Here is a 17,899-nt window from a genome sequence, read left to right as displayed (position 1 = left end):
TTGGATATGCAGAGAAGTCTATGCTCTAAAGCTTTGTCAATAACATCTGCTGGTGAAACATGATTGACACAGCAGAGGGAACACCATCCGCCCCTGAGGAATGGAAAGAGAGACAGACTGAACCATCAATCTTGTGCATAAAATACATTTATTGTTGGTACAGCGTGAGGCATATTCGTCAGTACTTGATAGGACCAAGGAGCACAACAGAATCATTTCATGTAAATAAAGGCCATGTTACATTTTAAGTGTTGGATCATTAACATCATTCCAGCAGAAGACCTGGAGAGAGACTTCATTTAGTGACATGACTTGTGAAATAAGTTTAAGCACAATTTAAGTCATGATACATGGTAAGGAAAACAGGCTGTGTGTACAGTGAGGACCAGGGGCTGACCTCCTCACAAAGTGCCACCACATCCCGGCACACCAAGTGTTACATACCCGTGCCTTTGACAGGGAGTTTTAGAGGAGATTCTACAGTGAAATAGCAGCATTTGAAGGATATTTCCCCTTTCTCAGGTCAGTGAAAGGTTCTTTTCTTTTTCTTCCTTCAATCACCACTAAGTGGATTTCACTAAGACTGAACAGTATCTTCAGCTCTGTGATTTCTGATGTAATAAGATACAGGTCTTGGCTTTTCAAATGGTCACACTGATTGAGTCGTGATGGCTGCTGCTCTTGAAACGGCTCTTCCAGTTCTTCTCTTTATTGGCCTGCCCTGTAAATGGGCTGTCATATCATTCTCGGGGTAAAAAACGCTCTTCTGCTGAAATTAGTTGATGGTCTTGTGCTTGATTTGGACAATGCCTTTATCCTCCTCTCCCAAGTATGCTCTGCTAAGAAAATGGTCAGGGAGGGGGGGAAAGAGAGAGGGAGAAACACGTATTTCAGTAACTCAAAGTTATTCCAGAAACTCCCTGAAGTTTGGCTACAATTCCTTCCTAGGATTTGCAATTGCTTAAATAAAAACACAGAAAAAGAAACACTGTCAACACACACACCATCACAGAGACAAGCCACAGGAACAGAATGAAGCTATCTTAGGACTCCCCATTTGGAGGCCTGCAGAGTTGCAGTAATGATTCCTCTTCATCCATCCTAATGCTATCATGGCTCTAGTGCTATTGGCTATTAAAGAAATTAAAACCCCTGACCTTACAATAAGATAAATCCCATTCCCAGCAATTACGTACTCAAGGAAATATATCCTGAAGTCATAGAACACTAAGTGTCTCCCCTACCTACGTCCTTCCTGTGTTCTGAGTCATAATCAAAAGCTCAATAGTCTTAACGTGTTGCACTGACCTTGTACTTCATTCATCACCTCCCTCCCATGCACAATCAGCCACCAAGAGCTAAAAGTAAAGATCTGTCAAGTAGTCCAAGAGTTATTCTTCCTGCCACACCAGACAGCTCTGCCATCAAGGTCTTGACTCCAGAGAGGCCCTGGCCTCTACTATGAACATGCAGACTTGCAAGGACAGTATGTAGGGCTCGACTAAAAGTTTCCTACTGCCATGATCTAGAAATAAAGGGTCTGCAGAAGGGAGCACAGGTATGGATACTGCTTGTTTAGACCAGTATGGAGAACAGACAGTGGGACCTAACAGGACACTGACAGGCTAGGCAGTAAAAGCATGCTGGAGGCCATCAGTGTTCATTGGAAGACTATGACATTGAGGCAATAAGAATAGAATCCCAGACTGGTTTGGGTTGGAAGGGAGCTTAAAGCTATTTTTCTCGCCTACAAAATCTATAAAATGGGAAAGACATAAGAGTCTCCTTGTAAGAAATGGTAGGAAGGGATTTGTTAATGTCAGAAGGAAACCCAAATGTAAGCCTTGAAATCTTACAGGAGACCTACTAAGGCTGATTTGGGTATTTGAGCAGCAGTATCTGGCCAGACGGGGCAGAGTCTTGCCAGCATGGATTGAACTGTCAGAGTCACAAGTTAGAATTCAGGAAAATTAAAAATAAAGGGACTAAAAAGCCTGTTTTCACGTATGTCTTCAACCAAATCCTCACAGTAGTACTAAAAATAACCCAGTGAACCATTCAAGTAGATCAAGCAGTGTTTCTGCAAGGATTAAGAGGTGCGCCAAGGAGCAGGAGAGCATGCACATGAAAAGATGGTGAATGTCCTTGTGATCACAACATTCCCCAGAATCCATGGAGGAGAAGCACATGCTGACAGAATAGAAGGAGTTGGTTTTATGCTCCCTAGGTGCCATTATAGAGAGAAAGAAGGGAAACTTGTATTAGTTAACAAAATCTCCAAGCTCAGTTTGACAGCATCCCCATGGAGACTGCTGTAAAACTGATGAAGGCTACTTTACCTTTACTCTTTTTGCAGTGCTATTATAGAACTTGCTCAGAGCCATCACTGGGTTGAATATTAACTTTACATAAATTTGACACCGCAGAAGTTAACGTAGGAAATTCCCCACAGAGCTGAGAAAAATTGTGTTACTTTTATTTAGTATCCTAAGGAAAGAAATCACAGGGATTTGTTCATAACACGCATACTTCTCCCCACAAAATTTGATCTTCAGACAAACGGGAGTCTTCAGGGCTTTGGTTTTCTCTACATGTTTTGGGGGTTTTTAGTGTTCTCTGATGACTCCTGGTCACATAAGAAATTAAAGTATTTTAAACATTTTCCTTGTGGTTTTTTTTTTCACAACACCAATGAAGGGAACCTGGTCTGACTTTTCCATAACAAACTTACTTCAGTAATGGTAGTGCTGAGTGGAGACCTCAGAGCAGCTCCCAGTGTCTGAAGGGGGCTACAAGGATGCTGGGGAGGGACCTTCATCAGGGACTGGAGTGACAGGACAAGGGGTGGTGGGTTCACACTGAAACAGGGGAAGTTCAGGTTGGAGATAAGGCAGAAGCTGTTCCCTGTGAGGGTGCTGAGGCGCTGGCACAGGGTGCCCAGAGAAGCTGTGGCTGCCCCATCCCTGGCAGTGTTCAAGGCCAGGTTGGACACAGGGGCTTGGAGCAACCTGCTCTAGTGGAAGGTGTCCCTGCCCGGGGCAGGGGTTGGGGCTGGATGATCTTAAGGTCCTTTCCAACCCAAAGTATTCTATGATTCTAGGAAATGTTGGCCATTAAAGACAAAGCCTTTTCATCGTGTTTCAGTTCAGTTTCCAGCTACACTGATTTTACATGTTTTTCTATTAGAGTCGAAGATGGTCTCTAGTAAAAATACTGGAGGATGAGGCTAAAACAATGGTTTTATTCTGACTAGGATGCATGATTAAGGACCACTCCAAGCTACAAATTAATATGATGGTTGAAACAATGCTAAAAAGGCTGAGGAATAACATTTTGTAGCTGTCAAACCCCAGAAGCTGTTGGTATCATTCTTTGAAGTACTTTGAAATCTCACCTGCCTGCAGAGACTTGTATCCCTCTGGAATTCAATGGTCTAATAGGAAACTATTGCATAGACTTCATTAAGGTATAGACCAGTTGTGTTTCCATATATGAATTTGGACTCCCTGTAGCCCAGGGAAAAATAAAAGGAGGAAGAAAAAAGGGTATTTTAACAGCTACCTTGTCCATATCAGTGGGCAGCAGACCAGGGTAAGTGATTAAAATGCGACTGGATGGTCTGTATTAGTGCAGTGACTGAAGCTGGAGTTACTTCAGCAGTGGGAGCACAAATACACGCTACAGACAAGCCTAATATCTTCCCCTTAATGGCTCCATTAAGTAAGTTTTTCTCTCCATTACTATTAGAATAAACCTCAAACATTAATAATAGAGTTTAATTTATCTCACTGGCTTCTCATGACTTTGGGAGAAGATCTCAAGCGAAGATACAACAATGTGTCAAACTCCTCTGAATTAACAACTCTCTGGGCTTTTCTAACAAGGGGAGAAAAGGACAGATAGAGACATGAGATTACCAACAGGATGAGAAATAAGGAGCATACAGAAGAGAGGGTGAGATAATTATAAGCAAGATAGGGAAGAAAGGGGAGTCAATAAATTCAATTTATGAAAGGCACAGAATGTGCTCAGCCTGAGCACAAGTGCCCAGACTCAGCGCCAGGAAATCGGATTAGTTAACTTATTTGCTTTTCAATATCTTGGTCTATTCCCTCTAGCAAATTTTCTTCTCTCTTTGTTTCTTGTAGGCAATGTCAGTTAACTTTTTCATTTCTGGCTCTGCTATTTCTGCCACTTCCTCTGCCTTCCAACCAAGCACACAGAGAAGGTAATTTTGAGGCAGTTTATAGCAGCATCTAGCAATTACACAGTCTGGACTTCTGGGCAATCAGTGAGTAACAATAATTACAATTACAGCTGCAACACATGGAGGATGAGCTAGAGAAGACTAATGCTCTTGATGAAAACCAATTGTCCTGCTTGCAAATGTATCCACCATAAAAGGCTTTTCTTTCTCTGTTATCCTAAGAGAGAAACCTCTCTGAATTCTAATCCTGAAGCATGTATGAAAGAAGGTAAGAAACATTTAGGAAACACTTTCAACTACTTGACAGGTTTGGTTGAAGATCTTCAACAATAAAAAGGTGTTTAAAAGGGTTCGAAAACCCAATGCTCGAATTTATGCGGTTTCCTTTTCCTGCCCCTTCTGAACATGAATTAATTCATCCTCATCACAGTCTTCTGAAGGAATTCCTATCAGATACAAATTACAGTTATAGCTTAAACGTGTAGCGTAATTAAGCTGAATTTTTTCAGTTACTTCAAAGAATAATACAAATTATAAATACAATAAATTAGTGTTTCAGAGGATGGAAGCCACAGTGAAGATCTAAATTCACTCCATAACAACCTAATACTATTCACAGGTCATCTATCTAAATGTCTCAAACCCATACATGGTCCAGTAACTTCAGACTGGATTTCGGAATACAAAAATCACACTAAAGGAAAACTTAGAAGTAACTTAGAGACCAATCATTACTTGTCATAGGAATTAATGGAATAGATTCAATTTAAAGGCAAAAAATCTAGTTCAAAAGGTCATGGGGAACTATATAGTGTAAGGAAGAAAGGGATGAGAAAGATTTTCCACCTGGAGCCCAAGGAAGGCACCTGGACAAAGCTGGTTGGACTCCTCATGCTTAGCATGTAAGCATGGCTCAACCATCGTTCCAAACTTAATATAAAGGGTCAGTAGTTTCTGAAACAAAGCCTCAGGCTCGGACATCAGGAAAGATTTTCATGAGCAGGGAGATGTGGGAGGCTGGAGAGTTTTTGAGGACAGGCTGAGAACATTGAGGCTGTTCAGCCTGGAGAAGAGAAACTGCGTGGAGACCTCAGAGCAGCTTCCAGTGTCTGAAGGGGGCTACAAGGATGCTGGAGAGGGACCTTCATCAGGGACTGGAGTGATAGGACAAGAGGTGATGGGTTCACACTGAAACAGGGGAAGTTTAACAGGTTGGAGATAAGGAAGAAGTTCTTTACTGTGAGGGTGCCGAGGTGCTGGCACAGGGTGCCCAGAGAAGTGGTGAATGCTCCATCCCTGGAAGTGTTCAAGGTTGGACAGAGCCTTGGGCGACATGGTCTAGTGTGAGTTGTCCCTGCACATGGCAGGGGGTTGGAACTAAATGATCTTAAGGTCCTTTCCAAACCAAACCGTTCTATGACTCTATGATTCTATAAATGAAGGAGCTCAGGAGCATTAACAAGTGGGCAGGAGGACGAACTGACAAAGGATATATTGAAGAAAATGATTTTAAAAGAACAGGGTGATCACACTGACTTTTATTTGTCATTACACGGATCCTGATTAAGTTCCTCACTAATGATAGCAAAGTTGAGTATCATAAAGTGATTTCAGAGCTGCCCAGACAGCCAGACAAAGTGTCCTCATCCTGCAGTGTTCAGAGAACAACCACGCTACAGCTGGTAGCTGAATTTGTCTTCCAGACTGCCAATGCAGCCAGGCTGCGTGTGCAAAAAGGAGCACATCGACTGTATAAACAAAGAATTAACAGTAATAGCACTGCAGTAAGCGTTGTGGGCTGAGGAACAGCTTTAGCACTGCCATGCAACCATTGTCTCCTACACAGAATCATAGAATCCCAGGCTGGTCTGTGTTGGAAGGGACATTAAAGCTCCTCCAGCTCCAATCCCTGCCACGGGCAGGGACACCTTCCACTAGAGCAGGTTGCTCCAAGCCCCTCTGTCCAACCTGGCCTTGAGCACTGCCAGGGATGGGGCAGCCACAGCTTCTCTGGGCACCCTGTGCCAGCACCTCAGCACCCTCACAGGGAAGAGCTTCTGCCTTATATCAAACCTGAACTTCCTCTGTTTAAGCTTGAACCCATCACCCCTTGTCCTATTGCTCCAGTCCCTGATGAAGAGTCATAAACATAAAAGAAATCAAGACTTCCAACGGGTGAGCAATCTAGTTTGAGACATCCATTTGTCATACATATGACAAGCAGCACCACATAGTTTAATCCCCATTTTTTTACTGCTAAACTGCAGATACCGGGAAAATTATGCCAACAGTGACAGCTACTACACTACACAATAGCTTCCCAAGGGAAGAGATAGAAATCCAAGCATTTAAATAAATTGAACCTGGACTCCACAGAGCTTCTGAGAACCTACACACTGGAAACATGTAAGAAGGGCTAATCGGATATTCCCATAGTCTTCCTCTCTTCTTCATTCCATCATTGTTTCAGTGGCAGGATCTCTAACTCACCTGTTTGGCATGATTGACACAGTGCAGGTACTGGTTAGCCAGGGCAGAGCAGCTCAGGGTCTCCTGAGCATGTTGTCGATAACACTGTAGAATCTTATCCTGCAGATCAGCGCAGACTGGATGAGTTTGGTATCTCCTGGGGAAAGAGAAAAGAACCTTTTGTTTCCTTCTCAAAAAGATTTCAGGAAAGATGCAATTCTTTTATTTATTTTTCTTTTTTCAAGAAGTGAACTAAACAGTACTGAAGGAAAACACTTCAGAGTTAATCAAGAAAGGCTGTTTCTCGAGCTAGTTGGGAAATAAGTGCATGAGATCAGATGCAAACATCAATGTGAGCTGCACAAGTTTGGCTACTAGGACCACAAGTGTCCTCCTGATGCAGCAGTCAGGTGCCAGCTGGCAGAGAAAATTAACATCCCACTTCATATGAGGACATATAAGATCCCAGCAATGACAAAGTACATCTGAGCTCACCTACCTTCGAGAAAGTCACAGATCCACTGGAAAGCTTCATTACTCTATAGCCTTATGACAACATCATGTTGCTACTTATTAAGTATTGCTCCTGCATAGAAGTGAAATCACCCATTGGCCTGACCTCGAGACTATAAAAACCCTGCTACCATCAGCTAATTTCACAACCTACTTTTGCTGATCTGATAATAGCCTCTGTTTCTGGTGCATCCTCCTTGCCATCACCTCAGTTGTAATCCTGACACCAGATGTGCAAGTTATTTAGGAATTTTGCCTGTTTTCTTTACTGTATGGATTCATTACTCTTGCCATCTTTTTGGCTGGTGCAGTATACTTTCTGCCTTCAGTAGAAGCCAAAAGAAAGGAAGCTTCTGTAGTCCGCCTTGTAAAATCCAATCTCTTTTGGACAGAGATCTTGTGATTTCCATTAATTCATAAAATGTTATCCACACTGGTAGTACCACAGAATTAAAATGGGAATCAATACTTTCCTATTTCAGAAGAAGGGGGTTTGCTGAAGTGTTTCAGAGACAAGAAGTCGATTGAAATTTTAAGCTAACAGGACATTTACTTTATAAATACTTTTTAAGGTTCTCATTTCTATAAGAGACAATCAAATCACAGTTAAACCCCTTTCACACCAAAGACAAAATATTTCAACAGTAGGAAAAAACTCTATGAAAACTTAGAAAACCATTTATAGTTCCTATGCCTTGAAAACAACCATTTGCTTTACATGCATCTTCCCATCTACCCTATGAGGAAAGCCTGACAGTGGCTGCTTTAACATCCAGCTCACATTATTTTTAGTTCAATAAGGCTGTAAAAAACCTGCCACTTGTCAGCCACAGCATCCTTGGATGAATATTCTGTTCCTTCCCATTTTGCTGATTGGCCAAGGCAGATCTCTACTTTACTACAGCAAGACAGTGAAAGGCGAAGCACAATGATGTTCCTTAGGGGAATTGACTTCTTGGCAATCACTCAAGATTTAGTACTAAGAAAAAGGAATGTTAAGTCACCTTGATTTTACAGTATGTACCTATATAAAACATCTCTCTTACTCTTTTCATTCATTACCCTACATCTGTGACAACCAGCATTCAAATGCAGTCCCAGGTGCTTACACATTTTATGATCTAAAGCTCAAACTTCTGTAGACTCTTAGGTATGAGGATTTTCCCTTAATCCCCCCTCTGCTGATATCAGCAAGCACTTCAAAAGAGTGCCAAGCATCAAAATGTATGACCATAAACTGCTGCACACTGATTATGGTGAGGTCTGGACAGGGATGGAGCACGAGAGGAAGCACCACATACGCTCTCTGTAGATGTTACAGTGGTGATGATTCAGGTTTGACTAAAACAGAGCTCATTCTAAATGTCAGAAAGCCTGGTCTGGATTGATAAACCAATACAATAGACCATGAGTTAACAAAAACCACACTCAGAATATCTAGCTGTGTCTTTATTCACAAACCATTTTAAAGTGACTTCTTCTACAAAGGTGAAGAGGGAAGGAAATGGGTTGCTGGACACTTTGCTACATAAAATCTGTAAATGTGTTTAAAAATGTTTCAAGAGGGGTGCTCAAACCCACATTAAGGAGCTGGTTTGATTGCTTTTTTCCCTGAGCTGTGCCATTAGTGACCGTTCCAAGTCCACGTATTATCCTTTATTTGAATGCTTCAATGGATTCTTTATGTTGCCAACACTATCGTATCCCTATAAGACACGTCATCTCCTGCCCCATAGTTACTTGTTCTCATGCTATGACTTTTTAGAGATGATTTTTCAAGACGTGCTCTCAGCCCATCGCCTGTTCTTCCAGGCACTGCAGACCCAGTGCAGGTCAACTGCAAACAGGGCCACTTCCTTCAAGTCAACAAGTCCATTTTCTTGGATTAATCTGTTGAAGGAGAGCACCGTTTCCATATCGATCTGCTGTGCTTGTTACGTTACCCTAATGCACTATTTGCACTTTGGGGAAAACACTAAATGAGATTAGTGTCTAACATTAGATGGCCATAAACCACGTGCTGCAGGATCTCCCGTTCAGGAAAGAAGGTTGCATCGTGCATTATGGTAATCCCACCACAGGGTTTGAGATTGATTTCTGTTTGGTGATGGATGACAGGACTCTCGGATGGATGGTCAGAAACTGCCAACAGCAAGGAAACTCCTCAAAAGGGAAATGAAATATCTCCCTAACAGAGAACTGCTCTGAAAGGTCATTTTACAGCATTATTTAAAGGTCTGTGGGGCTGGACTGAAGAAAAACGTTGTAAGTCAACAGTGCAAAATGAGTAATTATCAGAGAATCATAGATTCATTATGTAGGATCTATAGTGAAAACATGGAGGGTTTAAATACTTGAATGGATAAAGCAATCTGGTCTGGTCCCAGAGCTGACCCTGCATCGAGCAGGACATCCCTTCCCCGAACTATCCCATGTCCTAAGAGATCTGTGTTTCTGGGACATGTGGCAGGGAAAATGTCCCACAATTCTATTTAGTTACTTGCTTAGGAATTTCACAACTAAACTGAAGGAAAAATACACACTCTAGGAGTGAACCAGGGAACACATCTCCATCTCCAGTGCAACTCAATAACTACCTTACAGAATGAACACACACGAAATCTCAAACGCTTTTCTTGGCTGAAAGTCAATATGAACAGCGGTCTGATCTGCACCCTGCACCACATGGCATGCTAGTAACGATGGGGTTTTATTAAGTTTACAATTACTTGATCTGCTTTCCCTTTTCCAGCTGCTCCTCAAGCACCTCACGTGCCAGCAGAATATTTCTGTGTACTAGAAGAAACCTCTGAGGAGCAGCACCCCCACCTTTTCCATCAAGCGGATGCACCACAATCTCATCAAGGTAAGAGGATGAAGACACAAAAGAAAATGAGAGAGTGTTTTAAACAGAAATATTCTATGTTAAAGCACGAAAGGAAAATTTAATGAAGGGAACTTTGTACTCCTGTAGCCTCTCTCAAAGAGCATAGCTTATTGTACCCCTGGGGGCTCCAAGAAAGGAGCCCCTTCATGGCATTCAAACAAAATGTCTACTAAAGAGGAAATGGGAAATCACCATGGTAAGCTTTACAAGTTTTGTGATAAAACTGACATCCAGACTGAAGGAATCTGAATCGCTGATGAGTTTCCAACTGTGCAGGTATCTGGCATAATCCCACCAGACCAGGACTTGAGGCAATTGTCATCTAATATGGGGGGAAATAAAACAGCATGCAAGGCAAAAAAAATAGTGCCATTAAATGGTCAGAAGTATCCAGGGCTTAATTTTATTCCTCATTAAAAATGCTGACACCCATCAAAAGCGTCTGTTTTTATTTGTGTAACCTTTGGTGTCTGAGGCTACTTGTGTGCTACTAAATAAAACACACCAGAGAGAATCCTCTGGGTCCAAGGCCAAGCAGCACGATACAGCACAACCTTAAGTGTAAATCTTGCCTTCCCTTCCAAACAAGCAGCTCAGCACATCCACATCCAAACAGCAAACTGGGGACAGTCCCCAGCACGTGCAGGGAAGTCTTAGCTCCAAAGCAAACCCCAATAAATAAATGTGCTACCAATGAGACCCAATGCACCAGCACAGGAGGGTGCTGGAGATGATGTCTTGACTGATGTAGGAGATGAGCAATGCTGTGACCAGCCCCCAGCTGTGTTTGGTAGCATGCAAAGGGAAACAAAGAAAGGAGGATGATTCTGTTCTCAACGTGCTTATAATGCACACGAAGATAAGAAACGACACATTGAGGCAAACAGATGGTGAAACAAAAGGAAACTGAGGCAATCTGTACCATCACGATAGGACAAGAAGAAATGGCCTCAAGTTGTGCCAGGGGAGGTTTAGATTGGAAATTGGGAAAACTGTATTCACCAAAAGGGCTGTCGAGCATTGGAACAGGCTGTCCAGGGAAGTGATGGAGTTACCATCCCTGGAGAGATTTAGAAGACATGTGGATGTGGTGCTTTGGGACATGGTGTAGTGGTGGACTTGGCAGTGCTGGGTTAATTGTTGGACTATATGATATAAAGGTCTTTTCCAACCTAAACAATTCTATGATAGGCAGCCCACTAAGTATAACAACAGCCTAATTGTTTTCAAGTGCTTTATGAGCAACCAAGAGGATTTTTAGAGGCTTTTGTGGGCAGTGAATCAATTAACATTGTCTATGCCTAGCAGAAATTCCTTCTGAGAAACAGTGAAACGTGGTGCTTGTTTGAACAGTGGATGAGTGAGGGATAGAAGGTGGCATCACGCATGGTACAGAGAGAAAATAAACAGGGAATTGGAAACAGCAGGGAAGCAGATATGGGACATAGGTGGCTTCAAAAGTAAAGACTTGCACGGGATCACAATCACAGGGAAGCCAGCGGCAGGATGAAAGGAGATGATGTGAATCCAGGGTAGGAAACAGCACTGCTTTCAACAGACATCATCAAGGCAAGATTTCACTTCTTATGCCAGGGGGAGGGGAAAAAAGTGAAAATGAATGTTGTGGTAACTGGTAGCCCGAGTAGTGATGGATTTAGCTGAGCAGATGGACAAAAAAGGCCATGTCTGAGATACTTTACATATAGTCAGCAAGAGCGAAATGTAAGCCTAGCTGAAAAGACCTCGAGAGAAGGTCAACTCAAAGATGAAGTGTAAGCGACAAGTCTGGAGCAGCAGCAAGACAGTGGTATTTTCCATCCTGATACAAAAAGGTGGTGGTGAAGGGGTTATTCCTTTCTTAAGGGAATATCTCATCCAAAAAGAGCCACTTCCAACAGCATCACTGCGGAGTCAATGCGCAGGACTTGATTGTAGAATAGAGAAGAGTTGCAAAACAGATATGGGACAAAAGGTCATATGATAATGAAGGTCTTTACTGCTGCAACCAGTATTTTTAGGTTTTAAATCAATTTACTCCTTATATTAAATTATTTTTAAACGTTGTCTTCGCACATGAAGTAGGTGATGACTTGAAAGCGCATTATGAAACATGTAAAGCACAAACCAAATGGTTCTGTTCTTCTGAAAAATCATTTGGAAGTTAATACCATGGATCTGAGTTCTGAATATCTACAAGTGATGCTATGAAGCAGTCCATAATCAAGCTGTGCCCACACAGAGCCCTCAGAATCACCGTGTGGGAAGTGCTGCCAGCAAAAGATCAAGTACTGTGGAGTTGATTCTTGCTTTTATTTACACATGAGTACATAGTGTGACTTCTGCAAAAGGTGTAAAAGAAAGAATTTGCCTAATGAATCTATGATGAAATGGTGATAGAAAACCACAGTTGTTTCTGCTCTACAGTTGAGAATGCTAAATGTGTAGTAATACTAAATGACTTATGCACAAGCTGGAATACAACTTATTCCGCCTGCTGATGTATGTATCTTTTGTGCTACTCGTGATCAAGTCCAGTGTCAATATTGCCCCTGTTATTTTTAGCTTCTTTTGCCTAAAACCCCAGCACTGACAAAATCATGGGCAAATGTTTGCCACCCTCTCATTTATTTCATCTCTTCCCCAGCCTTCTTCAAATAAAAATCTATTTCAAACATTCTGACCTTTGAAATTTAAGGATGGAGATGAGGAAGAAAGACACATTCCGGCATATTCATACACTCTGCTTGAAGACAGACATTTAATTATGTCAAGAGAGTACTAAGTCAAGTTCAATAGGTGGACAAAAACCTGGTTTAACAACAGAGCAGCAGAGAGTACAACTGACCTTTATAGATGCTTTTTCTTTATGTAGTGAGTATTTCCCACCTGGTATGTTGGCAGGATATCAGCTTGTAGCGTAAGCAAAGTGGAAATCATTCCTTGTATTGCAACAACTTATTTATTGCATTCAGGGAGGCAAGAGCATCTCTAAGATTAACAGAGAGAATTTACAATCTCAAATCTGGCAGAGCGCATAAATACGAGCAGAACTTCAAGGAGTGCATAATTCCACATTTGCATGTGTAAAGTTATGCACATTCTTAAATCCCTTGTTGGGCTGGGACTTACAACAGTAAAACATTAGGACGAGGATCAGAAAAAAGATTTCCTGGTTGTGAATCCTAATTAGACCGATGACTGAGTCGCCAAAGTAAGTGTTCAGGTGTTTAGGATACAACATTAGGACTAGATCTCTTTAGGCTTGAGAAAGACAACTGCAAGTGAACGTGAGATGGATCTGTGCAATTATCAATGACACATACAAGAGATGAAGCCAATGAGGTTTTCTAGCAGTACATTTACAACTGAAAAATAATGCAATCCTTTTCCAAACAACACATCACAGGGAAGCTGTGGCTGCCCCATCCCTGGCAGTGCTCAAGGCCAGGTTGGACACAGGGGCTTGGAGCAATCTGCTCTAGTGGCAGGTGTCCCTGCTCCTGGCAGAGGGTTGGAGCTGGATGAACTTTAAGGTCTCTTGCACCTCAAACCATCCTATAATCCTATGAAAAGCTGATACTCATTGCTAGAGGATATTGGAGTTATCATAAGTGCATCTGGGTTCAAAAGATAACTATAGAGTAACACAAGAGAGTTCCATCAAGAGATTATAAGCAACAATACAATATTTGGCTCAGGAAAGCTCCACTCCACTACTTGTTGGAAGGCGAAATGGTATCACTGCACAATTCCCCTGTTTTTACAGTGTTTCCTAAATACCCACTCCTAGCCATTGCCCAATAAGCTAAGGGGACCTCTGAGCTGACATGCTGTGACTGCTTAGACTCCAAATACCTTGATGAGCAAGTCATCAAATGAATACAAGACTCCCATCAACCTCTACAGTCAAAATTAGATTTAGTACTTTGATTTAAATTGGTCTGAATTGACTTTTATTATCCTAAAGCACTATTTGTATACAAAATTCCTCTCCCTGAAGAAAAAAACAACAAAGGAACCCCTAAAATACAAAGTACATCAACATATTATTATACAAATGTACCTTACACACAGCTGGTCCTCGCAGCTGCAAAGGGAACAACGTGTTGGAATTACCCAAATTTAGGATGCACATTTTTTGTATTTAGCTTAAGGAACAGTTCTTCCTGAATACCAGGATACTAAAATAAATAATCACAGATAATCATACAAAATTTAGACTTCTAAGAGGGACGTGCATGTCTCTACAGTGTAGAAAAATAACATAGCAACTATAATCTTTAATCAGAACAAACTCTGGAAGGAGCAGTTTAATCTACATGGAATATATTGTAGCCATGTGGTGTATCTCTGTGCCAACCATATACTGGGCTGCATCAAAAGAAGTGTGAGCAGCAGGTCAAAGGAGGTGATCCTGCCCCTCTGCTCTCGTAAGACCCCACCTGCACTGGGTGCAGTTCTGGGGTCTTCAACATCAGAAGGACATGGAGCTGTTGGAGCAAGCCCAGAGGAGGCCACGAGGATGCTCAGGGGCTGGAGCAGCTCCCGTATGGAGACAGGCTGAGAACATTGGGGCTGTTCAGCCTGGAGAAGAGAAGCTGCTGGAGACCTCAGAGCAGCTTCCAGTGTGTGAAGGGGGCTACAAGGATGCTGGAGAGGGACTCTTCATCAGGGACTGGAGTGATAGGACAAGGGGGGATGGGTTCAAACTGAAACAGTGGAAGTTCAGGGTAGATGTAAGGAAGAAGTTCTTTACTGTGAGGGTGGTGAGGTGCTGGCACAGGATGCCGGGAGAAGTGGTAAATGACCCATCCCTGGCAGTGTTCAAGGCCAGGTTGGACAGAGCCTTGGGTGACAAGGTCTAGTGTGAGGCCTCCCTGCCCATGGCACGGGGGTCAGAACTGGATGATCTAACGTTCCTTTCCAACCAGAATTATTCTATGATTCTATGGTTCTCTATATAAAGAATTTCTTGGTCTTGCACTGATCAAAACCAGTCCCCAAGTTTGGCAAGCTGAGAGACAAAGATCAGTCATCTCAGATACACATAAGTCTGTCCAACCACTCAGCAGAACAAAACCCAAACCCATCACAAGAGTCAAACCTGCTTAGTCTGAGCTAAGCAAACCCCTCCACTTCCATGCCTACGTGATCAGCATATCAACACTTGTATTCCAAGCCTCCTAATGTAAATCACAGATTATTTTTAGAGTTTGCATGTGGCATCACTTGAGCTCTGCCTCATTACTCCACCCCCAAAATTATTTAATGAAGACTGGCAAGGTTCCACTAGCTCAGCTGTGTGTGAGCAGACAAGTCAAAGACCACGGAGGCAAACAACACCAGGTGGTGCCATTTCTTACTATTAGGACTTCTGGGGGGCTTTTTGGCACTATGAAGATTTAGGCTGTAGCAAGCAGCAAGGGAATCACCCCTCTCTTCAGATCTGGCTAGAGCTCATGATGAGTTAGACTGAGTCTTTGGGAACTTCAGTTGATGCTTTGGCTGACATTCCTCATAGAAGTGGCTGACACCAGTGGTCTGCAGCCATTGCTGTTCAGGATTACTTGGCTGTATTAACTAGCATTACATACTGTGTAAAAATACAATGCAGGATTTCTGATTTTTAAAGCAAAAAAGAATTTCTTAAGAGCTCATCTCAGTCTCCCCTCTGGCAGGTTCAAGCCATTCCCCTTGTCCTGTCCCTACATCCCTTGTCCAAAGCCCCTCTCCAGGTCTCCTGGAGCCCCTTTAGGCACTGGAGCTGCTCTAAGGTGTCCCCTTCAGGAGCCTTCTCTTCTCCGGCTGCCCCAGCCCAGCTCTCTCAGCCTGGCTCCAGAGCAGAGCTGCTCCAGCCCTCGCAGCAGCTCCGGGGCCTCCTCTGGCCTCGCTCCAGCAGCTCCACGTCCCTCTTGTGCTGTTCCCCAGAGCTGGATCAGGGCTGCAGGGGGGGTCTCCCCAGAGCACAGCAGAGGGGCAGGATCCCCTCCCTGAGCTGCTGCTCACGCTCTGGGGGTGCACCCAGCACACGGGGGGTTCTGGGCTCAAGCACACACTGAAGCTGGGTCATAGGGAGCTTCTCATCAGCCGACATCCCTAAGTCCTCATTCCTGTCCCTATGTTAATTTTCCATGTTCTGTTACCTCTCTGCGTGTGTAAAGCAGAGACACACACACTCACAAAGAACACAGACAGACCTAAACAAAGACTAAACCCCCAAATGTGCAGCATAAACCAAGTACACAACAGCATACCACGTTGTAGATTTATTACTGCCACTTATTTCCCAAGAGCTACACAACTCACTTGAAGCTTTGTAAACATGTGAGTAACTTGGTCATTCCAAACCTGTGCTAATAACATCTTCACAGCACCTTACTCTACTACACTAAAAAAAACAGCTTTCCCTTTATATAGGTTCCATATAATGTGCTCTAAGAAGAAGACCCATTTCTCATCTATAGCAAAGGTCAACTACTGCACTCAATGTGAAGCACCACAAGACGCTATCTGGTGGCACATTATTATCCAAATATTACTCTCTAGAGCAGTATAAGTTGAACTATTTTCTTCAGCCATAAGAGGCCCAAAAGCCTGTTACTGACCACAAAACTAAGAGATAGTATGAGTTGAAGTAGCGTACAGAAAAAGCAATCAACAGTTAAACACTTCAAGCATCACTGCTCTGGTGGGTGATGATTACTTGAGGGAACTGAAGGTTGCAATCTTAAGAGATAGGAGAATAAATGCCAATTTTTCAGTTGGGCATGAAGTTATTTAACAAACAAGGCTTGGATTCACTCTGATAAGCTACAAAGGCAACGTGCACTTCCCCAGTTCCTGCTGTGGCGAGCCACCTTTTCCATACAATATAATCAGCTGGGCTGCAACAACAATAATGTGTTAGCAAACACACACAGGGAGTAATAATCACCCTGCAAACATGCTGATAATAAGTTGAAACTGGACCTTGCTATGATATATCTTGGTATCTTAGTTTTAATGTGCTTGTACAATGTACTACAGAACTATTAAAACATAATGCCCTCTTAGCATCCTACTAGGGAAAATGCACCTTTCACCATGAAGGAATGATGAACTGAACTTAGAGATGAGTTCTGAAGCACAACATTGGTGCTTTTTCATTATTTTCATTATTTTAAAATACTTTTTCACTTCATAATTATTCAGTGCCTGCTGGTAGGTGTTTCCCTGAGACTCTTTACTAGACACGATGATACCAGGAAAGCAGTTTGACAACAGAAGGTGGAGGGTATTCATAGAATCGTAAAGTGATTTGGGTTGAAGAGACCTTAAAGCTCATCCAGATCCAACCCCCCTGCCACAGGCAGGGACACCTTCCACTAGAGCAGGTTGCTCCAAGCCCCTGTGTCCAACCTGGCCTTGAACACTGCCAGGGATGGGGCAGCCACAGCTTCTCTGGGCACCCTGTGCCAGCACCTCAGCACCCTCACAGGGAACAGCTTCTGCCCAAGAGCTCATCTCAATCTCCCCTCTGGCAGGTTCAAGCCATTCCCCTTGTCCTGTCCCTCCATCCCTTGTCCAAAGCCCCTCTCCAGGTCTCCTGCAGCCCCTTTAGGCACTGGAGCTGCTCTAAGGTGTCCCCTTGAGGAGCCTTCTCTTCTCCAGCTGCCCCAGCCCAGCTCTCTCAGCCTGGCTCCAGAGCAGAGCTGCTCCAGCCCTCGCAGCAGCTCCGGGGCCTCCTCTGGCCTTGCTTCAGCAGCTCCACATCCCTCCTGTGCTGTTGCCCCAGAGCTGGACACAGGGAAGCATCATTGCTTACTTACTGGAACTGTAGGGAC

The 17,899-nt window shown here is 43.1% G+C and overlaps 1 long non-coding RNA gene across 1 annotated transcript in view; it reads right to left on the bottom strand.

Moving 5' to 3' along the window:
• Positions 1–263: 263 nt before the first annotated feature.
• The window catches only part of LOC104405174, a 29,925-nt gene continuing 12,289 nt past the window's right edge, over positions 264–17,899 (bottom strand). The window contains exons 2-3 of the long non-coding RNA XR_719909.1: positions 6,698–6,833; positions 264–839 (exon numbers count right to left, since the gene is read on the bottom strand). This is a non-coding gene — a long non-coding RNA (uncharacterized LOC104405174). The remainder of the gene's footprint in view (positions 840–6,697; positions 6,834–17,899) is intronic.

Source organism: Nestor notabilis, unplaced genomic scaffold (assembly GCF_000696875.1).
Source record: "Nestor notabilis isolate BGI_N333 unplaced genomic scaffold, ASM69687v1 scaffold8174, whole genome shotgun sequence".
Lineage (NCBI taxonomy): Eukaryota > Metazoa > Chordata > Aves > Psittaciformes > Psittacidae > Nestor > Nestor notabilis.
Note: the sequence above shows the minus strand (reverse complement) of the source record. Positions and strands in the feature narration are given on the sequence as shown.